We start from the raw sequence: 21,286 nt of genomic DNA on the forward strand, positions 1-21,286 counted from the left end.
GCCAATTAAGCTTATTCTATGAACTAATCTCACCAACACATTACTTCGCCCGACTCTGCATGACTTCGAGTTGAGTCGATTTTTCCGAAAGGCGCAGTCCGCTCAAGTTGAGTTTTGATGTGACCTGCCGGTCGAGTGACAAAGAGCAGCTCGCTGCGTTATTGGAACGCACCTCTTTAACGCCCATTCGTCGGCTGAGCCGTGTCGCCGCCGTCGGTGTAACCGAGCCAGACCGCAAATAAATAAAAATAAACTAAGCAGAGACTAAAATTTGAACGCGCGGCGCCGCGAACAGATCATCTTCGCTGGCCACTGCACGAGAGCACTGTGCTTTCGCAGCATACGATCACGCCTCGTGTTCAACTGGAACACACACTCGCGCTGTGCACTGCACATCGTCTTCTTCTGCTGCTAATACTGCTATCGAACTAATATCGTCGCCAGATGTGCCGACGACCCAGCAGGGCAAAACAATGAGCCTACAGATCATGAGACAACGACAGGGCTGCGCTCAAATTTCGCATTTTGGATCACCGCAATCGTCCTTAGAATTTTGTTTATGGAAAGAGGAAAGAGACGGAAAGGGCTGGACCTTGAAACGCATGCATGCGACGCACTCTTCTTCGTCCGCTGCTGACTCCGCTCCCGTGTTTTTGCGACGTGTGTTGCACCGGAAGAGTTTGCGTTGAAATATGCAAAATTCTTACACACAAGAAACGCACGCAGACCAATACCTACATTTTAATTCTGTTCATCCGGTGTGCCACAGACGTTCTGTCGTGACCTCCCTCGTTAGACGCGTCAAAAATATTTGCTCAAAGCCTGATGATCGAGCCTCTGTGCCGAGAACTCTGCGAGTGCGGCTACCTTAAACATTTCGTGGATTCCGCTCTACAACGATCATCACGCCCATCGCCACCGGGTGGTCCCCCGTGCCGAGCACCAGCTTCGAGCCCATCTGTGCCAGGCGTGAGCGAGTCTCCTCTTACAAAAACTTCTTTAGACAGTCTATAGACTGTCCTTAGACTTCTGTCTATGAAGTCTACGAGACTCTTTATAGACGAACCCAAGAGAACAGCCTATAGGCAATACAAATCTATAGATAGTATATAGATTTATGGCCATGCACATTTAGTAGACTTTTTTCTATAGTCTTTCTATAGACTATGAGTAGACCAAAAGAAATATCTATAAGAAGGCAATAGAGTCTATAAGAAGTCTATAGAGTGTATAGAAACTGTTTCTATAAGGGCCTGGCTCGTGTTCTGCGCACTTTCGGTGTGCATGTCGCTCACGCTCCAGCTTGCGAACTGAGACACGAGCTGGTGCCCGTAAAGGACCAACTAAAGAAAGAAAAAATTCCTAGCGTAGTCTGTAAAATTTCCCGCGCTGACTGCGACGACTGTTACACTGGCGAAAGCGGACGCTTCGAAAGACGTTTGAGGGAGCACAAGAATGGCTTGACAAACAAGAAGATTGCTTCGAACGCGCTAGCGGAACACGTGGAAACAACGACACACAGGATCGCCTGGGAATTAGCAGCGATTATCGGAAGATAAAAGAACCGGCTGTCACGCCGATATCTGGAGTCCTTGATGATCCACACAAGGCCCTAAATCGCAATGACGGTAATCTCCCGCCTACGTACGCAAGATGCCTAGGGCCATTACTGCGACGCACTTAAGCTTCGTGCTTTGGGCGTTCAGTTCAGTGAACATTTTTTTGGTCGGCGTTATTCCTTCCTTTCGACAATTGAATGCACTGGCCGACCAGACGAGATTTCGTCAAACCTTAGATTTCATGCAAAATGAAAGCGTTGACCTGTGTCAAAGCAGTTGCAGCAATATGTATTGGCGCACGCGCGAACATTATCATTGATGTGAACTATACTGTGGCTACTGCTAGTAAACAGAAATTAATGGGGAAAAAAACCGGTGCGTGAAAATTTGGACGCTACTTTGATTTCTGTGAAGCTTAATTGAAAAAGAACACATGTTAATCGATTGCAATAATTTGGAAGTTGCGGGTAGTTATTTTACATCATCTGCTATACCGTAGTCTGTGCGGCAGATTGCAGTTTTTACGCGTTCGCTTCGCCTTGCATGCATGACATGCTGCATCGTTTAGCGACAAGGCTGTTATACCACGAAAAACAGAGATACGAGGTTTCCCACTGATATAGCACTTTAGATGCAATCTGTGTACCAACACAGGCCGTATACTCTGCAGTGTATACATCGCTGTTAAGATAGCAGCGTGAGCGATGCGCCAGACTCGGGTTCTGGAGCGGCGCTGTCGGCGCGAAGGATTTCGCTGGCTCGTTTCCGCCTTGGCTTGCAGCAGGGACGGGCAACCGAGCGCAATGGAAGTAAGTAGGCCAGCTGAAGGCCACGAACGCCGGGCGCCCAACCATCAGTAACACCAAAAACGTCGTAACCATCGCCGCTATTACTGTCACCATTACTATAACCGTGGTTCACATAACTTTCACCGTCATAGCCATTAGCGCCGTCAGAACTATTACTGTCATCGCGGTTACCATCGGCAGCCCCTCTGCATTCACAGTTTTTATCATAATTATGATTATCACACACTTTTATCTTCTGTATTCTTTAAATATTTGTGCACTGCTACAAGATTTTTTGAGGCTGTAGGATTTTTTTACACATATATTGCCGTGAATATTTGCAGTGCTTGTTCATTCTTCAAAGCTGCCGCCACGCCGATTTATCTCATTGTTTGCGAAGCAAGACGCGACCAGATTGATCTCGATTGATCGCATACAGGCGGAGCCGATTCCACGTTGCTCCAGAATGTTGTAATAACTTTGCACGCCGCTTTTCGGAAGTTCGCTATCGGCTTTAAATTGAGCACGGCCGACAGCGGCGCGCAATCTGTTCGACGACCGCCGAGCGGGCTTGCTGCTACTCCGCCGCCGAGTGATGTGGGCGCAAATCAGCCCAAGTAAGGAGTTTTGTTTAGACACCGTTTTCTCAGCCTTTCTGCTATCCGGACTGCAGTCACCACTTCGTGACAACATAGTCTTCAATTTTTCAAACAAAGTGTGGAAGAAAAGGAGGGAAAATGAGCTGTCTGAGAGGTTGTTACCTCTCTCTCCCACTGCTCATAAATTCTTCAGTTCTGGAGCAGTCTTTCATTTTCATTGAGCTCATTTAATTAAATTTGAAGCGCAACTTCATGACTGCACGGGGGTGTCCCGTGCTTTTTAGGCCCGTCGCTCGCTCTTTTTCGCCGAGAGGTGTTTAACGCTTCGCGTAAAAACAAAACAACCGCGTTTACCCGCCGCGGTGGCTCAGTGGTTAGGGCGCTCGGCTACTGATCCGGAGTACCCGCGTTGGAACCCGACCGCGGCGGCTGCGTTTCGATGGAGGGGAAACGCTAAGGCGCCCGTGTACTGTGCGATGTCAGTGCATGTCTATAGACGTGCATTGACATCTATAGTCTATAGACTTATATAGCCTGTAGACTTCAAAGACAGAACTCCATGGACAGTCTAAGATTAGCTAAGGAAATTTTTTCTAAGGGTTGCTGCTGTGCGGCGTTGATAGCCAACACTTTGGCTAAACACGCCTGACAATAGCCATTCGCTAAGCGCAATACACGCGCGAGCTGCAGAAAACACGTTCGTGGGCATAGCCGAGTATTGAGCGGGAGTTTCGCAAGCTGCAGCATGACTGAAGAGCACCAAGCAGCGGCAGAGCAGTACGGGTAAAGAGGTCTGTTTCAATCCACCCCGGCCCCGGCGGTCACGAGTGTCGCCAAGGTCTTGTTTAGTCAAGGCTTCCCGTAGGGACGTGAGGGGTATGACGGTGCGCTGTGGCAACGTGATCGCTCGGAGCGTCAGAGCCGCGTCAGCGGCGGCTCGAATGCCAACAGAAATGTGAGCCTTACTCTGCCTCGCTTGTAAACACACCCCGTCCCATCACCCTTGGTAAGAAGCAAGCACCATGTAGTTTGAAGCGCTCACGTATGTAGACAATATGTTTGCACGCCGCCAGATTTGTAATCTAGGCATGACATATCAGAGAACCAATTTCACCGAGGAAAGAAAACTCGAGAGGGAGCGTCACGTTACATTCTTGAAGTCTGGTCGTTCTGAGTGCGTGGCACGCGTTTGGGCTGGCCGCTTCTCGGAGAGACCACAGATCGCAAAAACACGAGCGAAACGTACATTTTTTCGATGCATTTTAGCGACTGCAAACACGCGGTGTTGGCGCAATTGAAAACAAAAATATCTAGAGTAACATAAAACTGCGTGAGGAGGAGGTGAGCAAGAGAAAGGAATAGTGCGCATGCGAGAGAAAGAGTCTAGGGTTGCTGGACGAATAAAGCGTAATTCTGTTCTCTCCACGATGATGCAGCACCCTTTCGCCTCCCGACTCGTCACAAATTTTAAACCGTGACCTACCCGCCGCGGTGGCTCAGTGGTTAGGGCGCTCGACTACTGATCCGGAGTTCCCGGGTTCGAACCCGACCGCGGCGGCTGCGTTTTTATGGAGGAAAAACGCCAAGGCGCCCGTGTGCTGTGCGATGTCAGTGCACGTTAAAGATCCCCAGGTGGTCGAAATTATTCCGGAGCCCTCCACTACGGGACCTCATTCTTCCTTTCTTTCACTCCCTCCTTTATCCCTTCCCTTACGGCGCGGTTCAGGTGTCCAGCGATATATGAGACAGATACTGCGCCATTTCCTTTCCCCAAAAACCAATTAGTATTATTATTATTATTTAGGACCTACTCCACTCAAAATGCGATCTAAAAAGTAACACACACCTTGGGAAGGCGGAAAATGATTTGTGTGTTTAATTCTGTGCTAGAAAATTCTGAATGGACATGTACAGGATATGTAATAAGCACTACTAACAATCAGTGGTCCTTTAGGGTGTCAGAGGGGACCCCAGGAAACAAATTTCGGGGCGAATGAGGGATAGGCGCAGTGATGAGATTAAAATAGCCTAAGAGATTAAGATAGGGGTTCGCATTAAGCTTAAGACACTGAGAGATTAAGATGGCTGAAGTCGTGGTCGCGGCTGGCACTTAACCGAAACCACTCGGGGCTATTGCGTCAGGCCTTTTTCTCCTTCAATGGAATCGACTTCAATGACGACGACGACGCCGGAGAAATTGATGGCGATGAGTGCGACGTTTTCTCTCACCGTTTTTAACGCGACATCGTTAAAGGCCCGTTACGCAGAAAATCCGGTGTCGCGATGTTGTGAGCGAAAAATCACAGACATGGCTCAGGCAGGTGCTGCCCAGAGAGCAACATAGGAGGCAGGTGGGCCACAACCTCCCCACTGGATAGCGAGCAAACTGCCCACCGTCGAGAGCTTTATGTACTCTTGACCACTTAACGCGACCTCGTAGCACCAAGCTCTTTTCGACGAATGAAATGTTTTGCAATCAATGCCCACCGTCGGGAGCACCTGTGCCAGGAGGGGTATGAGGACTCCCAGGGACCGATGAATGTGAAGTAGAGAATGACCTTCTGCATGTATATGGAAATTAACCCATTCATACCCTTAAGACGGAGCTCGAGTGTCTCCCCCAACTTTTTTTGTACCGCAGCTGTGGTTCCCGCAACTGGTTAGTGCGCGGTATACGTGCTCCAGTGCCACCGTTTTTCCACTGGGTACAAGTTTTCCCTGGCTTGATGATCGAACTCCTCGGTAGTAAAATGCGTGTGCGGAAATGGGCCTTTGATTCCTCCTCGTGCTGACCGAAATGACGTTTGGCCTGGAGCTCTCCTGCCAAGACTGAGGAGGAGGAGGAGGTAAGCTTTATTAAAGAAGAGGTCTTAGGCGCGGGTGGTGGTGACGTTCCCCTCCCCGCAGTGGGCTCCTCTTCTAGGCCGGACATCAGGTGGCCGACCGACGATGTCGCTCGGCGACCTCTTCGGCCCACTCCGTGACTCGGAGTTGAACCTCCGGGTCCGAGCTGAGCAGCGCGGCCTCCCACTGCGACTGGGTAGAGAGCTGCAGACTGTTCGACGGCTTGTCTTGATTACATGAGTATAGGATGTGTGGTGCGTCTGCCTTATGGTGTTCACAGAGAGAATAAACGGGGCTAAACTGCTCTGGGAACCATATAGAGTACATGTACGGATTAAAGAAAATGTCCGTTTGGAGCTGCCGCCAGATGACTTGTTGTGTTTTTCTTAGAGATCTATGTGGTTCTGGGAAGATTTGTCTCTTTCTTGAAATGGGTAGTAATTTCTTCGTAGGTCGTCACTCGCTCCTTGGCCGACCTGAGCTCGGGGTAGCGCACCTCCCGGTTAACTACGAATCCTCGAGAAAATTGGTGCGCCGCCTCGTTTCCAGGATGGGCCGAATGGGCGAGGACCCAGATCAATGTCAACTGGTGGGTATTGGAGATTTTTTGTAATATTTTGATGGCTGCGGAGTGGGCCCTTCCTTAGGCAAAATTTCGAATTGCCAAGATCGATCTTCCGCCATTAGGTGAAATCAGATCAACAAGGTATACAGATAAGCATTGTTCTTGAATCCCCCTTACGTGCTGTTTTCGGGTCTCTAAAGGGGTACTGAGGATAACTCCATCCAATTAACATTCTGAGTAAAAATCCTTCTCTTGCTCTTTTAGGCCATTGCGACGTCTGTTGGGCAGCAAAAGACGCATTTATCGTCGACAAAATTAATTTTTAAAAATCACTCCGCCAGTTGATTCAAACTCGACGCCCTTACAGAGAGGACGGGTTGCCACCATTTTGAAATGAACGGCGGTGCAGCGTAGCCTCTTGGATCCGCGACAAAAATTCGGAGTGGACGCGCACATTTTATCTGCGCGATCGGCTGCTGACACCTGCATTTAGTTTCCTGGTGACTGCGTTATGATTACAACGCGTCACCCTGTCGACGCAGGGGAATTTGCATTTGTCCTCGGTGTCCCGTTAAGGCAACAATAAATAAAGTAATATTAAAAAAGAATTCGAGATCACTGAGGCAACCCGCACTGGAGAAATATGAAAGCATTCCGTTGCTTCTATGTATAGACATACAGTGACGTCAGCGAATGTGATGTCATGAAACTTTCTAGAACGCGGGATTTCTCCACGGCGCCAGTACGCGTTCCATGACGTCATCGGGTTACGTCCAGGTGTTATGTCGACGTCCATGTCTGTTGTTATGTCCAAATGTTATGTCGGCGTCCGTGGCTATTGTGGCGTCTAAGTGTAATTTGCATGTCTAATTAACTAATTACAACTCGTCAACCAAATTTCTCGCATAGCAAGACCTCATCACACACTATCTAACACAATCAAACTTTTGCACATTTATCTTTACAGAACGACGCAATCTGGCGGTCAATTTTGCGGACACGAAACACTAGACATAGGCTAGTAATGCTTTCGTATTAATAAATGAAATATTCTCTCCCTTTCTCTCCGTGACTTAATAAGTAGACGCGCCAATACGCAATGACCGGTGCACGCTTATGCCCACAAGCTTGTCCTTTTCTTATGCAGTGTTAGTAGTTCTCGAGTCTCATGCTTGTCTCCAAAGGCTGCAGTGCGCGTACGACATCACAGCGAAATGGCCCTAGATAAGAGATGGCACTGCACCGACAGATAAAAGTCCCGCTGCGCTTATCACACGTGCACCGTCTTTGTCGGTGCGCGAAACAAATCGAGGCCATCTTCGATAAACACTGTGGCGTCGTTTTTTGTTCATGCTCGCAGCCGGTGGACAAACACTCGTTCTGTAGCTGACGCGCTTGGGTATCATCTCCTTGCGCTGCTGTGACGCTCATTCCGCCCGCACGTATCGTCGGGTGTTCAAAGGCTCTCCCCCAGTGCAGGCCCAGAGCCAACACTTTTCGAACTGTAAAGCGAATTTATGAAATTACGGAACTCGCCGTGGTGGCTAGTGGTTACGGCGCTAGGCTACTGATCCGGAGTTCGCGGGCTCGAACCCGACCGCAGCGGCCGCGTTTCGATGGAGTCGAAACGCTAAGGCGCCCGTGTGTTGTGCGATGTCAGTGCGCGATAAAGATCTCCAGGTGGTCCAAAATATTTCAGAGCCTTCCACTGCAGCACCCCTTTCTCTTTCTTGTTTCACTTTCACATTTCTTCCTTATTTTCCTCACTGCCACATCTGCAGCGAAAAAGCTACTTTCGACCACAAAATCTGAGACTGTAAAGCGCATCCCCCTCCCCAAGATCTCATGACTGCTCCCTCCCCTGACGCATGTCTTTCAGTAAAGGCCAGTGACGGCCGACACTCTCAAGTCAAGGCCTTCGAATAGGCCTGTGCGATCCGAGACCTCCATGGTCTGGACCACCACACCATAGTCTTTCTTCCAATACATTTTTGAAGCGAAAAGCTTCACTAGGCTCGTCAACACCGGGCTTCGCGTGACCCACGCTACAGATTTGCCACAGCTGCGCATGCGCGAAACCGAGTGACGTCACGCGGAGCGCAGGTGGCCGCTGCTGCCGCAGCCGTCGTCGCCGCCGCGCGCTGCCTCCGTCGTCTGACCTTTCGCCATGGAAGGAGAAGTGGTAGCGTGGGAGTTGGCTCAAAAGCAGCGAAGATATGAAAAGTGCAAGGCTAGACAAGCGGCTGAAATGCCAGAATCACGAGAGGCTCGCCTTGCTAAACGCTTTTCGCTTCGAAATATCCAGGCTTAACACTTTAGCTAACCCTCAGCCCAACTTTTTTTTTTGCTCGCTCGTTCACTCACTCACTTCCCTCACGGCGTGGTTGAGGTGTCCAACACGAAGAGAAACACTTAGCGCCATTTCCTTTTCTCAAAAACCAATCTTCATTTTTTCATTTGCTCCATCATGAACTAATCACGCGCACAACCTGGACACATTTCTTATTGTGTAAATAGTTTGTGTACGTTATCTCTCCCCCTTTCCTCTCTTCCTGTCCCCTCACCTCTTTCATTTACTTTCTCCACTCTGCCATCCTTTATTTCCTCTGCCCCAGCTCAGGTGCTTCAGTATGGATGGCAGATGCCGGGGCTAACAAAAATGTTTTCCTTCCTTTTTATTATTATTTTAATAAAACTACTTACTACTCATTTTTTTCATTCGGTGGCTGCGCTCTTATGGAGGAAAAACGCTAAGTCGCCCGTGTGCTGTGCGATGTCAGTGCACGTTAAAGATCCCCAGGTGGTCGAAATTATTCCGGAGCCTCCACTACGGCACCTCTTCTTCCTTCTTTCACTCCCTCCTTTATCCCTTCCCTTACGGCTCAGTTCAGGTGTCCAAAGATATATGAGACAGATAATGCGCCATTCCCTTTCCCCATAAAACCAATTTACCAAATTTTTTTATTCGGAATCCCGCATGTTTAACTGCCAGTGTGTTGCGCTGAGCTTTGGATGTCGTCGTCTTCTAAACCGCCATCCACTTCCAAACTCAATGTGCAGAAAAAGCGCAATGAAAAGCAATAGGGTCGCACCGAGCAAGGAGCGCTTGAGCCAGAATTTGCATGCTACTGCATTCTGGCGGAAAATCTTCAAGCGCCGACCAATCGTTAAAATGATGACGTTTCGGCCCCGGCTTACGGGGGCCTTGTTCACAGTGAACAAGTCCCCCGTAAGCCGGGGCCGAAACGTCATCATTTTAACGATTGGTCGGCGCTTGAAGATTTTCCGCCATGAACATACCCGACCAGACGGGTTTCCGTCGAACCCTGGATTTCATTTTTACTGCATTCTGGCAGATCAATTACGTTGATCGTACGCATAATTTTTACATTTGAAGTTGTCTTCAAGTGAAAGAAGCGCTCGTCTAGCTACTGAGCTGGAGTACCCGGGTTCGAACCCGACCGCGTTTCGTTGGAGGCGAAACGCAAAAAGCGTCCGTGTGCTGGGCGATGTCAGTGCACGTTAAGCATCCCCAGGTGATGGTCGAAATAATTCCGGATCCCTCCACTACGGCACCTCTTTCTTCCTTTCTTCTTTCACTCCCTCCTCTATCCCTTCCCTTACGGCGCGGTTCAGGTGTCCAACGAGATATGTGAGGAAGTTGCTGCTTCATTTCCATTCGTCAAAAACCAATTTTCAATTTTCTGCACAGACGAATTAGCACACACTAACTGAGTATACTTCGCACAAGCCTACCAATGACAGCGAAAACCATCTACGTAACTATTCAAACGTCTTAATATAGCAATGTCAGAACGGCGCCTGTTATGACAGTTTCGTATAAGCGCGTCTTCGAGAAAACGCGCTTATTAAGAAACTTTTGTTTAAGTGTCAGTCGCGACTGCACAGTTAAACGCCCCCTAAAAGCCTTAACAACAAGGTGCTTACTAACTTGCTTTGCATCGTAGCTTATAGACCAGCGACTGTGTGCGAGAGTTTTTGTTGTTGTTTCCCGCTTCGACTCGACGGCGCTATAGTAATTTCGTTTCTCTATGACTCTCAAGGTTGAACGACAGGCGACCTTCCCAGTAGTTCGAGCTCGCTTCTAAACCTGCCCCTAAACCAGCAGGTGCTTTGCAGCCCGCAGAGAAAAACACGCGTCTGTTTCACAGCGAAATCAACGAACAAAACACTGCCGCGAGCGCGTGATTTTTTTTCTTTTTTATTATTTCAATCGCTTCGTTTTTAATGGTCGCATAGACTCCGCTTATTGTCGATGAGGAGGCGGCTATATACGTCTGCCCCGGCGCTTTCACCGTGCTCCGAATTCAGTACGGAGACCCCGTAGCTGACAGAACAATGCTCGCGAGCCCGACGATTCCACAGTATATGCGCATCATTCGGCGGGTCCGCGGCAGAACGTTGTTTACGGACGTCCTGACACTGCACTAAAAAGGTCTTTGCCTGCGTCACGTCGCCAAGCAGTAGGCAGCGCCTGATTTTGTGCGGTATTTGAATTTTTTTCCCCGAGATGTTCTCGCTGTTTCCACGTGAAAAATTTTCAGTGCACAATGACCGCTCTGCGCGCCTGTCTCTATTTCGTTCGTTTTCAGTGAACTTTACAATGTCGGAGGACAGGCAGCGCGAACGAACGAAGGAAAGTTACTGGCTGAGTATACGTTGGGTTTAAGTGCTGCGTTTTAAGCTGAAAGCGCGTCCCAATAAGTTTCTCCGCTTACTTACCACACAGGAGCAGAAAGCAAAAAAAAAAAAATCAGCTGCAGGGTGCCTAAGTAATTTCAAATAAAATTTTAGCAAGGATAACAACGAGCGGAAAATAAGATGTTTGCTAACAACGAGCATTTTATAACGATACGCAATGTCCACTAATTATAAAGTTAAGTAAACGCTTATGAGATATACCGTACATGAAAAAAACTGCCATTGCGAGTATCAGCTAGGTTGCATCCAACCGACGCTGGGACGAACACAATACAATTTTATTTTTCGCAGTAAAAATTGATTCCATCTTCTTTCCGGCTATGTTGATATTGTCCCGGCCGCTAAACGAACATTTTTCCTTAAAAAATTACCTTAAACAATTTTCGCGCCACTTTATTCAAACTCATCACCAGTGCATCGAAAAGAACTCCGTGATCACCGACTTCAGGTGAATAGTAGTGTAGCCGGCTCACTCTGGGAACCCTGGAAACGAGGCTGCCAATAAATTGGCCCGAGGTTTGATTTGCCGGGCTCAGGACAGTCTCGATCCAGGATTCTCGAGGGAGCGGGCGCACACCTTTGCGGAGCTCACGCAAATACCCCGTTTGGACCGTCAGACTTACCCTCCTCCCCACCCCTCTCTTACGCACTCCCAACAGATCCTCTTCAGACGCCCCCAGACCCGCTCTCTGTCATCCCCTCAGCTTTGATCAGACTATTGCGGCACATCCCCTGCATGCTCCCTATGCGGTGACCCCCACGCCACACTCTCCCATATCCTTTTCGGCTGCCCTGCCGACCCTCCCCCGCGGGGACAGCATGCCATCTCGAGCTGGGAGGACTGGGAGGTCCTGCTCATGTCTGCAGACCCGACTCGGGCTGCCGACGTCATGTCCCGGCATGACCTACTTGATGCAGTGCGGGACCGCGCAGTGGCCCAGGGACCCAGCTGGGTCTAATACTCACTTGCTCAATAAAGTTTTTCTGTCTGTCTAGCCACTAGGATCTGTGCCCAAAAGCACTGTATCGACGCACAGCCACGCCTGTATTTAATTTTCCTGCCTTTTCTACGTCATGGAAGCTGTTTTCGGTATAAGTAGAGTATTTGTCGTTAGAATGCGGTGATCTATCAACGCATCCCAACTTCAATTTGTCCCTAGCGTTCATTTGAGGAGAAAGTTTTTCAGCTTATCATTCGAAGGCAATGATATAATCGACATTCTTTCTTAATTTAGCTTCCGCGATTGCCATTTCTTCGACTATAATTGGTGTGTATGCTAGGAAGCAGGAGTCTATGCGGGCAAAAATTATGATGATGATGAGGACGGCTGATGGAAAAAGGGCTCGCCATAGTATGTAGAAGAAATAAATCAATTGAAACTAAGCAAAGAATAGGGCTGCCACCTGCGTATTATTTTTCTCGTGATGTTCACTAGGCAAGAAAATTAGCTGAGTAGTTGCTTCATAAAAGGGATGCTTTTACAGACAGCAGAAGGCAAGTAAAGTTTTTGAGTAAAATTATCACATACGTTATGAATGTTCGATTCAAATCCTTCTCAGATGAGCACCACGAAAAAGGTAACATTGCACTCTGACTCCTTTTTTTGCCTTTTTCTGTCTGTCCCGAAGCATGGATAGTCGAAGCTATCGTTGACTTGTACCACTACATTTATACCTCTAGGCGCAAAATTAAAGGTTGATCTAATTTCTCTACTGCAGTGCCATGTTGTAGCTCAACCTTCGCAGAACAGCATTCCTGGTTATAACGTCCTGTTACAGCTGTGGTTTCCAAGTGGCGAAGCGTGTCGTATGCCAAGTTTGGCGGAGATAATGGCGCAGTTCACTGGAAAAGGAACACCAATTACACTTTGCCTTTGGCAAAGCAATCGCGAAACACCACTCGAAGACTTTCATCGTGCTGCAGGCGTATATCTTTAAAGCCGACACTCGCCGCTGAAACCGGGAAAACGTGTCAGCAGGAAAGTGCCCTGGAAATGACTCGAATAACGACGCCACGCCACGTACATATTCTTGTTAGTACCAAACGCCGTTGCTAGCAGCTGCCATTAGCTCTGTGACTTTAGATCCAGTACCATGAATATTTCCTGGCATCATTGACTCACTAGTCGACATGTCGGCTGTTTTATTCATTTTTTTATTAACTGACTGATTCACTGGTTAATTCATTGCTTGCTTACTTGCTTGTTTGACTTGCCGGCTACCCGGCGGATTGACCGACCGACAACTGCGTGCCCTGATGTACTGACTGAGCGAATGGCTCAGTGACTGACTGAAAGTTCAGCAGTTAAGGCAACATTTATTGCATCACAACACTGTAATGTACACGGCTGTAACTAGACCGATAGCCTACGGTGCTATAGTTACCTGCTCGTCGCAACTCCACTACGGCACCTCTTTCTTCTTTCACTCCTACCTTCCTGCCTTCCCTTACGGCGCGACTCGGGTGTCCACCGAGGTGGGAGACAATTACCGCGCCATTTCCTTTCCTCGAAAACCTATTTTCAATTTTCCTTCTCCTTATGCTGCTGACCCCTGCACGATAAATGCTGACCAGTTTCATTGTATAGCAAATGGCCACAGATGGAGGATTTTCTGCACCCACCTTCGTAACCCCCTTCCCATGCACACGTAGTGCTCCAACCTGGAGCTGGCGAAATATGTTAAGCAAACTAACAGACAAACAAACAAACAAACAAACAAGCAAGATATGTTTCAAACAAAAATATCAAACATATTTTGCTCGTTCCTCTTATTTGCTTAAGTTGGCCGCAGTGGGGGCACTACTAGCACACATGCACCGGCCGCGTCTCGGCTGATGAGCCCAACCAAGGATGCGGAATCGAATCCCGGTGGCGCGATTCGATCCAGTTTCCACAGACGTATACATAGTTCCAGAAATGCAAACTCGACCGCGCACTACGTGATGCCAGAGCATGTTAAACAACCACCGGCTGGTGGGTGAGATTAACTTGGAGCCCTTTACTATGGCGTCTCTCGTATAGCCCATGCAGCAGCTTCGGGACGTCAATCCGCGCACAATACCAAACAAACGCTATTGGTTTACAGAGCGGGCATAAAAAAAACAGCATTGAAAGAAGATTCAAAGAAAACAGCGGAATGTGCTTTATGCGCGCAGTAGCGGTAGCAAGAAAAAAGAAACAACGAGGCTCTAAGAGCGAAAATGGTGAAATATTTATGACCTCTGTTGATCCCGCAGCTTTTACACAGGATAGATGACATGATTAGCCGACCGCTTTATTTGCTGGCGACCATCCTTTCGCTCTGCGGGCGGTGCATGCCACCCGCGAGCATCCTCCTCGGGAACCTATTGTAGGCGTATTCTGGTGCTCATCAGTCTTGTCGCTCTGCTTTAAACGAACGAGACAGCGAGGAAGAAAATGCGATGAGACACAGCGATATTGTTGCTGTGATCAACACGTGGAGAGATCGAGAGAGCAACGACCTGTAGCGCACATATCTTTCGTTAACATTACTGTTTTTAATTTATAATGTTAAGTGCAATCTTGTTACAAGAACATGTCAGGCTGGAATATAACTCAAACACGCACGCACACCAAAATATACAGACAGACCAACAGCAATACATCGGAACTCTAGTTAACAATAATCATCTACGGTGCTGTTCAGGCAAATACAGCTAATTGTGCGTCACAGCATCATTAAATGGGATCCAGTTCATAATGGTCCTTGCGAATGAAAAGAACTAAAAAACAATCACCATATGTAAGTTTAGTGGTGCTATTTGAAGTGTCTGGCGCGGTTTCTTGTAGCATATCTAGAGGAGTAAGTAAGCGTGCGATGCCTATTAAATGTACACTGGCAATTAATAAATTGAAAGAAAATTTCTACCGAACAATTCAATATGTGTTTCGAATTAATTGTAACCGACCTCTCCTAAATTTAGTGACATATGTGCAAGCGCATGTCTTTGTGAATCCAGCAGCCATTGAACCAAAGGAAAGCATATGGGAATGCAATATATCTTTAAAGGTGTTGTTAATTGAAGTGGAGAATTAGTTAAGTGATACTTAAGGTAGAAGATAAGAAACGCAACTAGATTACTCACTCGCGACTGCTTGTGCCACATTTAAACTGTTGGCTGTGAATAAAGCTCGTTTGTTCGAGAGTTCAGAGTCATCTCAAAACTGAGCGCGAGAAATTGCAACAGTCGTTCTGATGCGCACTTGCTGACGTCGCCGTGCAGGGTTTTTTTTTTTTTTTTGTCGTGGGCACAAGTTCACCGAACAAAAAACTTGCAGCTTTTATTCATTAGGGCTCGTAACTGACTTTCGTTATCACGGCGTGTCGGTATGCTTGTGTCAAGGGATGAAGAAAGAGTCAAAGCTAAGAGCATGACTATGTGTCGCGATCGTGGGATGCAAGAAGGGCAACCTTTATGTACAGTAATAATGTAGCGATAAAAAATGGCATTTGACATATTGTAGACACGTTGTTAACGCTGCCATATTCACCTGATACAAAGCCCACTCCTCTTTGAACAATGAAGTTTTACCGACATCGACATCAGTAGGTGCGTATGTTGGCATAAATATAGACATGATTTGCAGATAGGCTTAGCGCCAGACAAACGAGGACAAGAGAGGGACACAGGACGAGTGCTAATTCGTTTGTCTCGCGCTAAGCCTGCCTGTAAAGCATGAATCACCAACTGGTCCAAAACTCCACTTTGCTAAAATAAACGCATGGTCATATAAATGCGCTATCGCACACATATACTGTAAGACAGAAGCACTAAATTGGGTGCAGGGATCAGTCCTTTTGGGGAACAGTTACGTTGCCCTAACTATTAGCCGCTGAAGTGCGAGCCATTACTCCGTCGAAGGAAACCTTAAAAGGGGCGATCAGCCAGAGTTCATCTCCGTTCGTTGCCGTGGGAACTGACCAACGGTTCGACGACGGCGCTAATCGTCAGCTGTCGTGGGAACTAAATGGGGCAGTTAGTCCCGTTTGTGGCTAAAAGTGCTGACGTAGCCGCGCACACAGACAAAGACAGAGTTTATATGGACGTAGGGTTTTTTCGGCCGTGGGGCGTTCGCCATGTGTTGGCCCGTTCGAACGCCCTCTACATGTATACGGCGAAACACAATGGCGTCCATAAAGATTTTGCGCCTTTGTTTGGAACAGCCTTTATTTGGCTGCACTGCACAAGCCTGGCGAGGCGCATACAGAGGCAGCGCACTGCGTACGTCTGTATGGATTCCACGCCGACCTGCACGCATTCACGTTTCCAACAGGAGCGGCATTACGCAGTGCCCACGAGAGGGAACGCTACGCGCGGGTGTAATGAACTTGCGCTGGCGGCGGGGGCGGCCGGGTTAAACAGTCCCATAATTAACCGGGCAGACACATACGCGCTCTGTGCCAGCCAGGTTCGGGGAAAGACGCGCGAGGAGTCGGAGGTAACAAATGATACAAACAAAAGAAAAGCAAAACTACTAGAGGGTGCGAAGAAACGCTGCAACGGCATGCCCCACGGGGCATCGTCCGACAGATGTCGCCTTCCTCTTCAGAAGTGGCCGCCGGGATACTACTCCGTGCCAGGAAAACAATGCAGTGTTGCCAGAGCTACAGCTGTCGTCGAGCAATCCAAGGCAGGAAACCATGTTCACGATGGTTTGTCGGGGAGGGGAGGGGGGGGGGGGGAGGGTATTATAGGGCTGCGCGTTTAATCAGCCTGATTGGTCAGCCTGGCGCTGACCAGTCGTGATAAGTGAACAGGAACAACGTCTGGTAATCCAGTTATGTGCTGACGTAAAGAATTTCCTGTGATATCCACCCAAGACCCCTCTTCACGGAATGAAGGGTTATGATTCATAAACAATTTGACCATCAAAGACATCATTCAAGGCGTTGATTGCACTGAGAGCCTTGTCGTGGTCTTGGTCAAGGTCGAAACTGATTGATTGGTTGACTTAGTAGTCGGCTAGTCGCTCTAAATAGTTTTCACATGTAGATTGATCGTGATTATCCAGAATATTGATCATCAAGGACATCGTTCAGTGCCTATGAGGGCATTAATAGACCTTTCAAGAATTAGCCAAGGCAGGGGCTTTCCTATTTGGAAGTACTATTATTATTATTATTATTTCCTATTAATATTGCAAGAGTGATTGGTTGGCTCCCTAGCCAGTCATCTCTGTGACAACAAAGCGCGCAGAAAACTACGAAGACGAATCCGTTCTTGTTGGTATAGTCCATTCTTGTTGCGAGGAATGGATTACCAACTGTCCCAAGCCCACACCTTATTAAGCTTCGATCTCTGTGCTCTGGCACTAGAAAAGTCTTGCAAGCACTGCTCCTCTGGCAAGTGGTGTTAGTTGACGCTGGTCCTAGGTTCAAAAAGCACTGCACGGTTTTAACAAGACTAAGCGTATACCCCCAGTTCTGCAACCGCCGCTGCTGCTATCTGCTGCAGCCGAGTGTGGAAACGTCGTCTGCGGCGGCGGCGGTGGCAGCAACGACGTCGTGGATTTACGGCGCCGTTTATAAGGACGTCATTCGATCATCCACCACCAGGTGGCGCGGTTTGTGCCACCAGCCTCTCCCTTTCTCGCGGCGCTCATGTCTCTATGCAGCTGTCCTAAGCGGCGGCGGCGTCCACGGCGGCTTAGGTCGTTATCGTCTGCGAAACCCCGCATCATAACCAGTTGTGTGTTTGACCTATGCCCGACACCGCGCGCTCCGCGGCGTTTGCTAGCCCGTGCGCCCTGTCAGGTCTCGCCGCGTCTAGTTGAAAAAAAAAAAAAAACGATTAGTGGACTGCCTTATGTTCTCTTTTGTCGTGGGTGTGGTATATGTAGTATATACTCTACCATTTGACGCCAATCCTCAATGGAATGCGCATGTGTCCTATAGCAAGATCTAAAGCCTGAGAGGGCTTACTTGGTGGAATAAGTCCTATCTACTCCAACATGCCACGCCAGTAGTCTGCTCGGCCTGCGCCAATACAGCGGGTCGCTGGATGGTCGAAAGCGCCTTTAACTGCATATTATCAGCAAATAAGGGACACTAAAGACAAATAGAAGTTGGCCTAGTCGATAGGGCACTTCGTTCTAATCACAGAGACCACTGTCACCGAAAACGGGTTCGGGTTCGAACCCTACTGATCCGGAATAGTCGGGTTCGAACCCGACCGCGGCGACCGCGTTTCGATGGAGGCGAAACGCAAAAAGTCGCCCGTGTGCTGTGCGATGTCAGAGCACGTTAAAGATCCCCAGGTGGTCGAAATTATTCGAAGCCCTCCACTACGGCACCTCTTTCTTCCTTCCTTCTTTCACTCCCTCCTTTATCCCTTCCCTTACGGCGCGGTTACGGTGTCCACCGAGATATGTGAGACAGTTACTGCGCCATTTCATTTCCTCAAATGCCAATTTTCACTTTTATAAGATAAAAAGAACAAGGAAACAAAATACTGGTGTCGCCATCACTGGCTGATTTCGCAAGTAAATGCATGCGTCAGTACCGGTTTCTGGGTACGGATCCCAAAGGCTACGTACGCTACGCAGTCATTCACTTCAAAACGGCTCAGCCAGTTCTTTTCGGTAAGGACATCACGGGAAGATTTTTGAATCCAATTTTCTTGGCGATAAGTGCGTCCATTGATTCTGTACAAACCTCAACTCAGCCAGAAAGAACCACAGAGTCAATTTTACTAAGAGCAATAATTAAATGGAGCTGTCCTCAGTGCCACTTTAAAAGCCCATTTTGTCACTGAGCGCCATTCGGAGGAAGAGGCTAGAACAAGCCCGGACTACAGACAAAGCAAGCGATGAGGAGGCACAAGACTCACCTGCGGGGCCTCCAAGCTGAGAACCGCTCACTTACTCGAACATACCCTAGTGCTGCAAAGCACAAAGAAGAAGGCCTCCACCACTCCACAAATCCTTCAATAGGGCCGACGCCATCGCCTGGCGCCAGCTCCAGGTCTCTCACGTACCCTAACTTTTTGCACAAGCGCGTTTCCAATGCGGTCCACAGTGCAGCCATCCGAACCCAATATGCTGCCACTGTGTGTAGGAGTGCCCGAACCCACCAGGAAACGAAACATCCGTCTCCTACCCTTCATTCTCCTCCTAAGAGGCTGCCCTGTCCGGCACGGACCCGAGCGACCAGCAAGCGCTATTCAAGCGGGCGTGCTGGGTCGCATGAGCCATCCCGGTCTTGGATCCGCCCATCATGGACAGCTGGTTCATGATGGTTCCTCAAAAACCAATTTTCATTATTATATAGCCGAAACGACGTCATTATTTTCTCAATGTTTACCTAGAACGCCTGCCGTCTGGTGATGTATTTTTACAAGGGTTAATGACCCACATTTAACCACGCTCTAACTTTGCTTGAGAAATGGACACCCTTCTTCACATTGAAAGCAACCTTGACTTTATCCCCTTCTTATAACGATCCGAATAGAAATGCACAGTCCTGGGAGACCTTATTGCTCAATCACGAAGCAGAAGAGCAGCGCAGTGTCACCGGTCTCGCCCTGACGGCCGCCGAGTCCCAAGAGATTCCCACCGACGGTTAGGGGAATGAATGGAGGTTTAGCCTATAGCCTTGTCCCCCGTCATTTTTGACGGGTGCGAATAAAAGTTATTTCTCTCTCTCTCTCTCGTCGACTCGGCGCTAAAAGCACGGTACCGCCGTGTCTGACACCATCGTTTGTGAAAATAGATTTTGTGGTTTGACCTAGCGAAATCAATGCGTTTTTATGATGGCTCGTTTCGAAACGCGAAATGAATTGAAACATGAGCCGACTGTGGTTCCGATGTAAGCATCGAGAGATGCTTTTGCGAATGGTGGCGTCATTTGTTCGACGCAATACGAGAAGATGCAAACCGGTTTTTCGCAGACACGCGGTGCGCATACTTTCACGGTCGAAAGCAGAATCTTGCGTCCTGAGGCCTGGATTGCGACTCTCCACGATGATTAGTTCATTCCTTTGTTAGGCAGGCCATAAAGGACTTCTCACTGAGAGGCTGATAGGGGAAGCGAAATGTAATTTCTTCAGAGAAATTCGATATCTGAGATACATAAGCGGTAAGGACGAGGCATAAACCCCCCTGTCTCATTAAAGGAACACTACAAAGGGAACGGCTTTTCTTGTGGAATATCTAGCTAACGTTATATAAGAAGGGGTTTTATAAGTACTAATAGCTTTCTTGTTTTTTTCTTTACTGTTTCTGCTCGCGTCCACTTCTCTCTGAAATGCCTGCCCGCCCTTGTAGGTTGAATAAGTGAAGAAACTATTTAATGCGGCTGTTATCTGCTCGAAACTGATTGCAAGAAAATAAATAGGGAGTGGGCAGACGACAGGCCTACGTTACCACTGCACGTGCGCGACACAATACATTTAACCTGTGCAAACATTTATTACAGTCGTGGTCGAAGAGCTAGCTGGAAATTTGTTCGGTGCACACACACGAAATTAAAATTGCCAGGACGTTCATGAAACCTGACGCTAAAAGGTTGCGATAGCCATTGGATTCACCCTCGACTGTTAGTTTGACGTTTTTATTCTAATGAATGCTTTTTCTCTGTGCGTTTTTATGGAGGAAAAACGATAAGGCGCCCGTGTGCTGTGCGATGTCAGTGCACGTTAAAGATCCCCAGGTGGTCGAAATTAATCCGAAGCCCTCCACTACGGCACCTATTTCTTCCTTTCTTCTTTCACTCCCTCCTTTATCACTTTCCTTACGGCGCGGTTCAGGTGTCCAACGATATATGAGACAGATACTGCGCCATTTCCTTTCCCAAAAAAACCAATTATTATTATTATTTCTCTGTGCCGAGGCTTCTCACACGCGACAGAATGTTTCTGGAGTGTAAAATTGGCGGTGGTGGGTGGCGATTTTGGAGGGTGCAGGTGGGGTGGGGAGGTGCTTCTGCAAGGCAGTTTGCTATCGCATTTCGTCGTCGCTTTGCCGTTCTGCTGCTGCGTGGGCTTCCGGTGGGTGGCTTCTCTACCATGCAGCGCGGGTCGCCTTACATCGTCAGCAAATTTCTCGATTATGAGAGTAACTTTCGTCCTTGCCCTTACGAAGCTTAAGACTATCACGAGTGCTACAGAGCCCCACGATACGGCTTGAGAGCAAACCCCCTCGGCCTGTTCATTTTTCAGAAGTGTTGCACTCTGGGCGAGTTAATAAT

At 48.3% G+C, this 21,286-nt stretch overlaps 1 long non-coding RNA gene across 1 annotated transcript in view; it reads left to right on the top strand.

Moving 5' to 3' along the window:
• Positions 1-2,238: 2,238 nt before the first annotated feature.
• The window catches only part of LOC144099978 (uncharacterized), a 50,914-nt gene continuing 31,866 nt past the window's right edge, over positions 2,239-21,286 (top strand). The window contains exons 1-2 of the long non-coding RNA XR_013307482.1: positions 2,239-2,368; positions 6,243-6,379. This is a non-coding gene — a long non-coding RNA (uncharacterized LOC144099978). The remainder of the gene's footprint in view (positions 2,369-6,242; positions 6,380-21,286) is intronic.

The sequence above is a fragment of the Amblyomma americanum genome, chromosome 8 (genome assembly GCF_052857255.1).
Source record: "Amblyomma americanum isolate KBUSLIRL-KWMA chromosome 8, ASM5285725v1, whole genome shotgun sequence".
Lineage (NCBI taxonomy): Eukaryota > Metazoa > Arthropoda > Arachnida > Ixodida > Ixodidae > Amblyomma > Amblyomma americanum.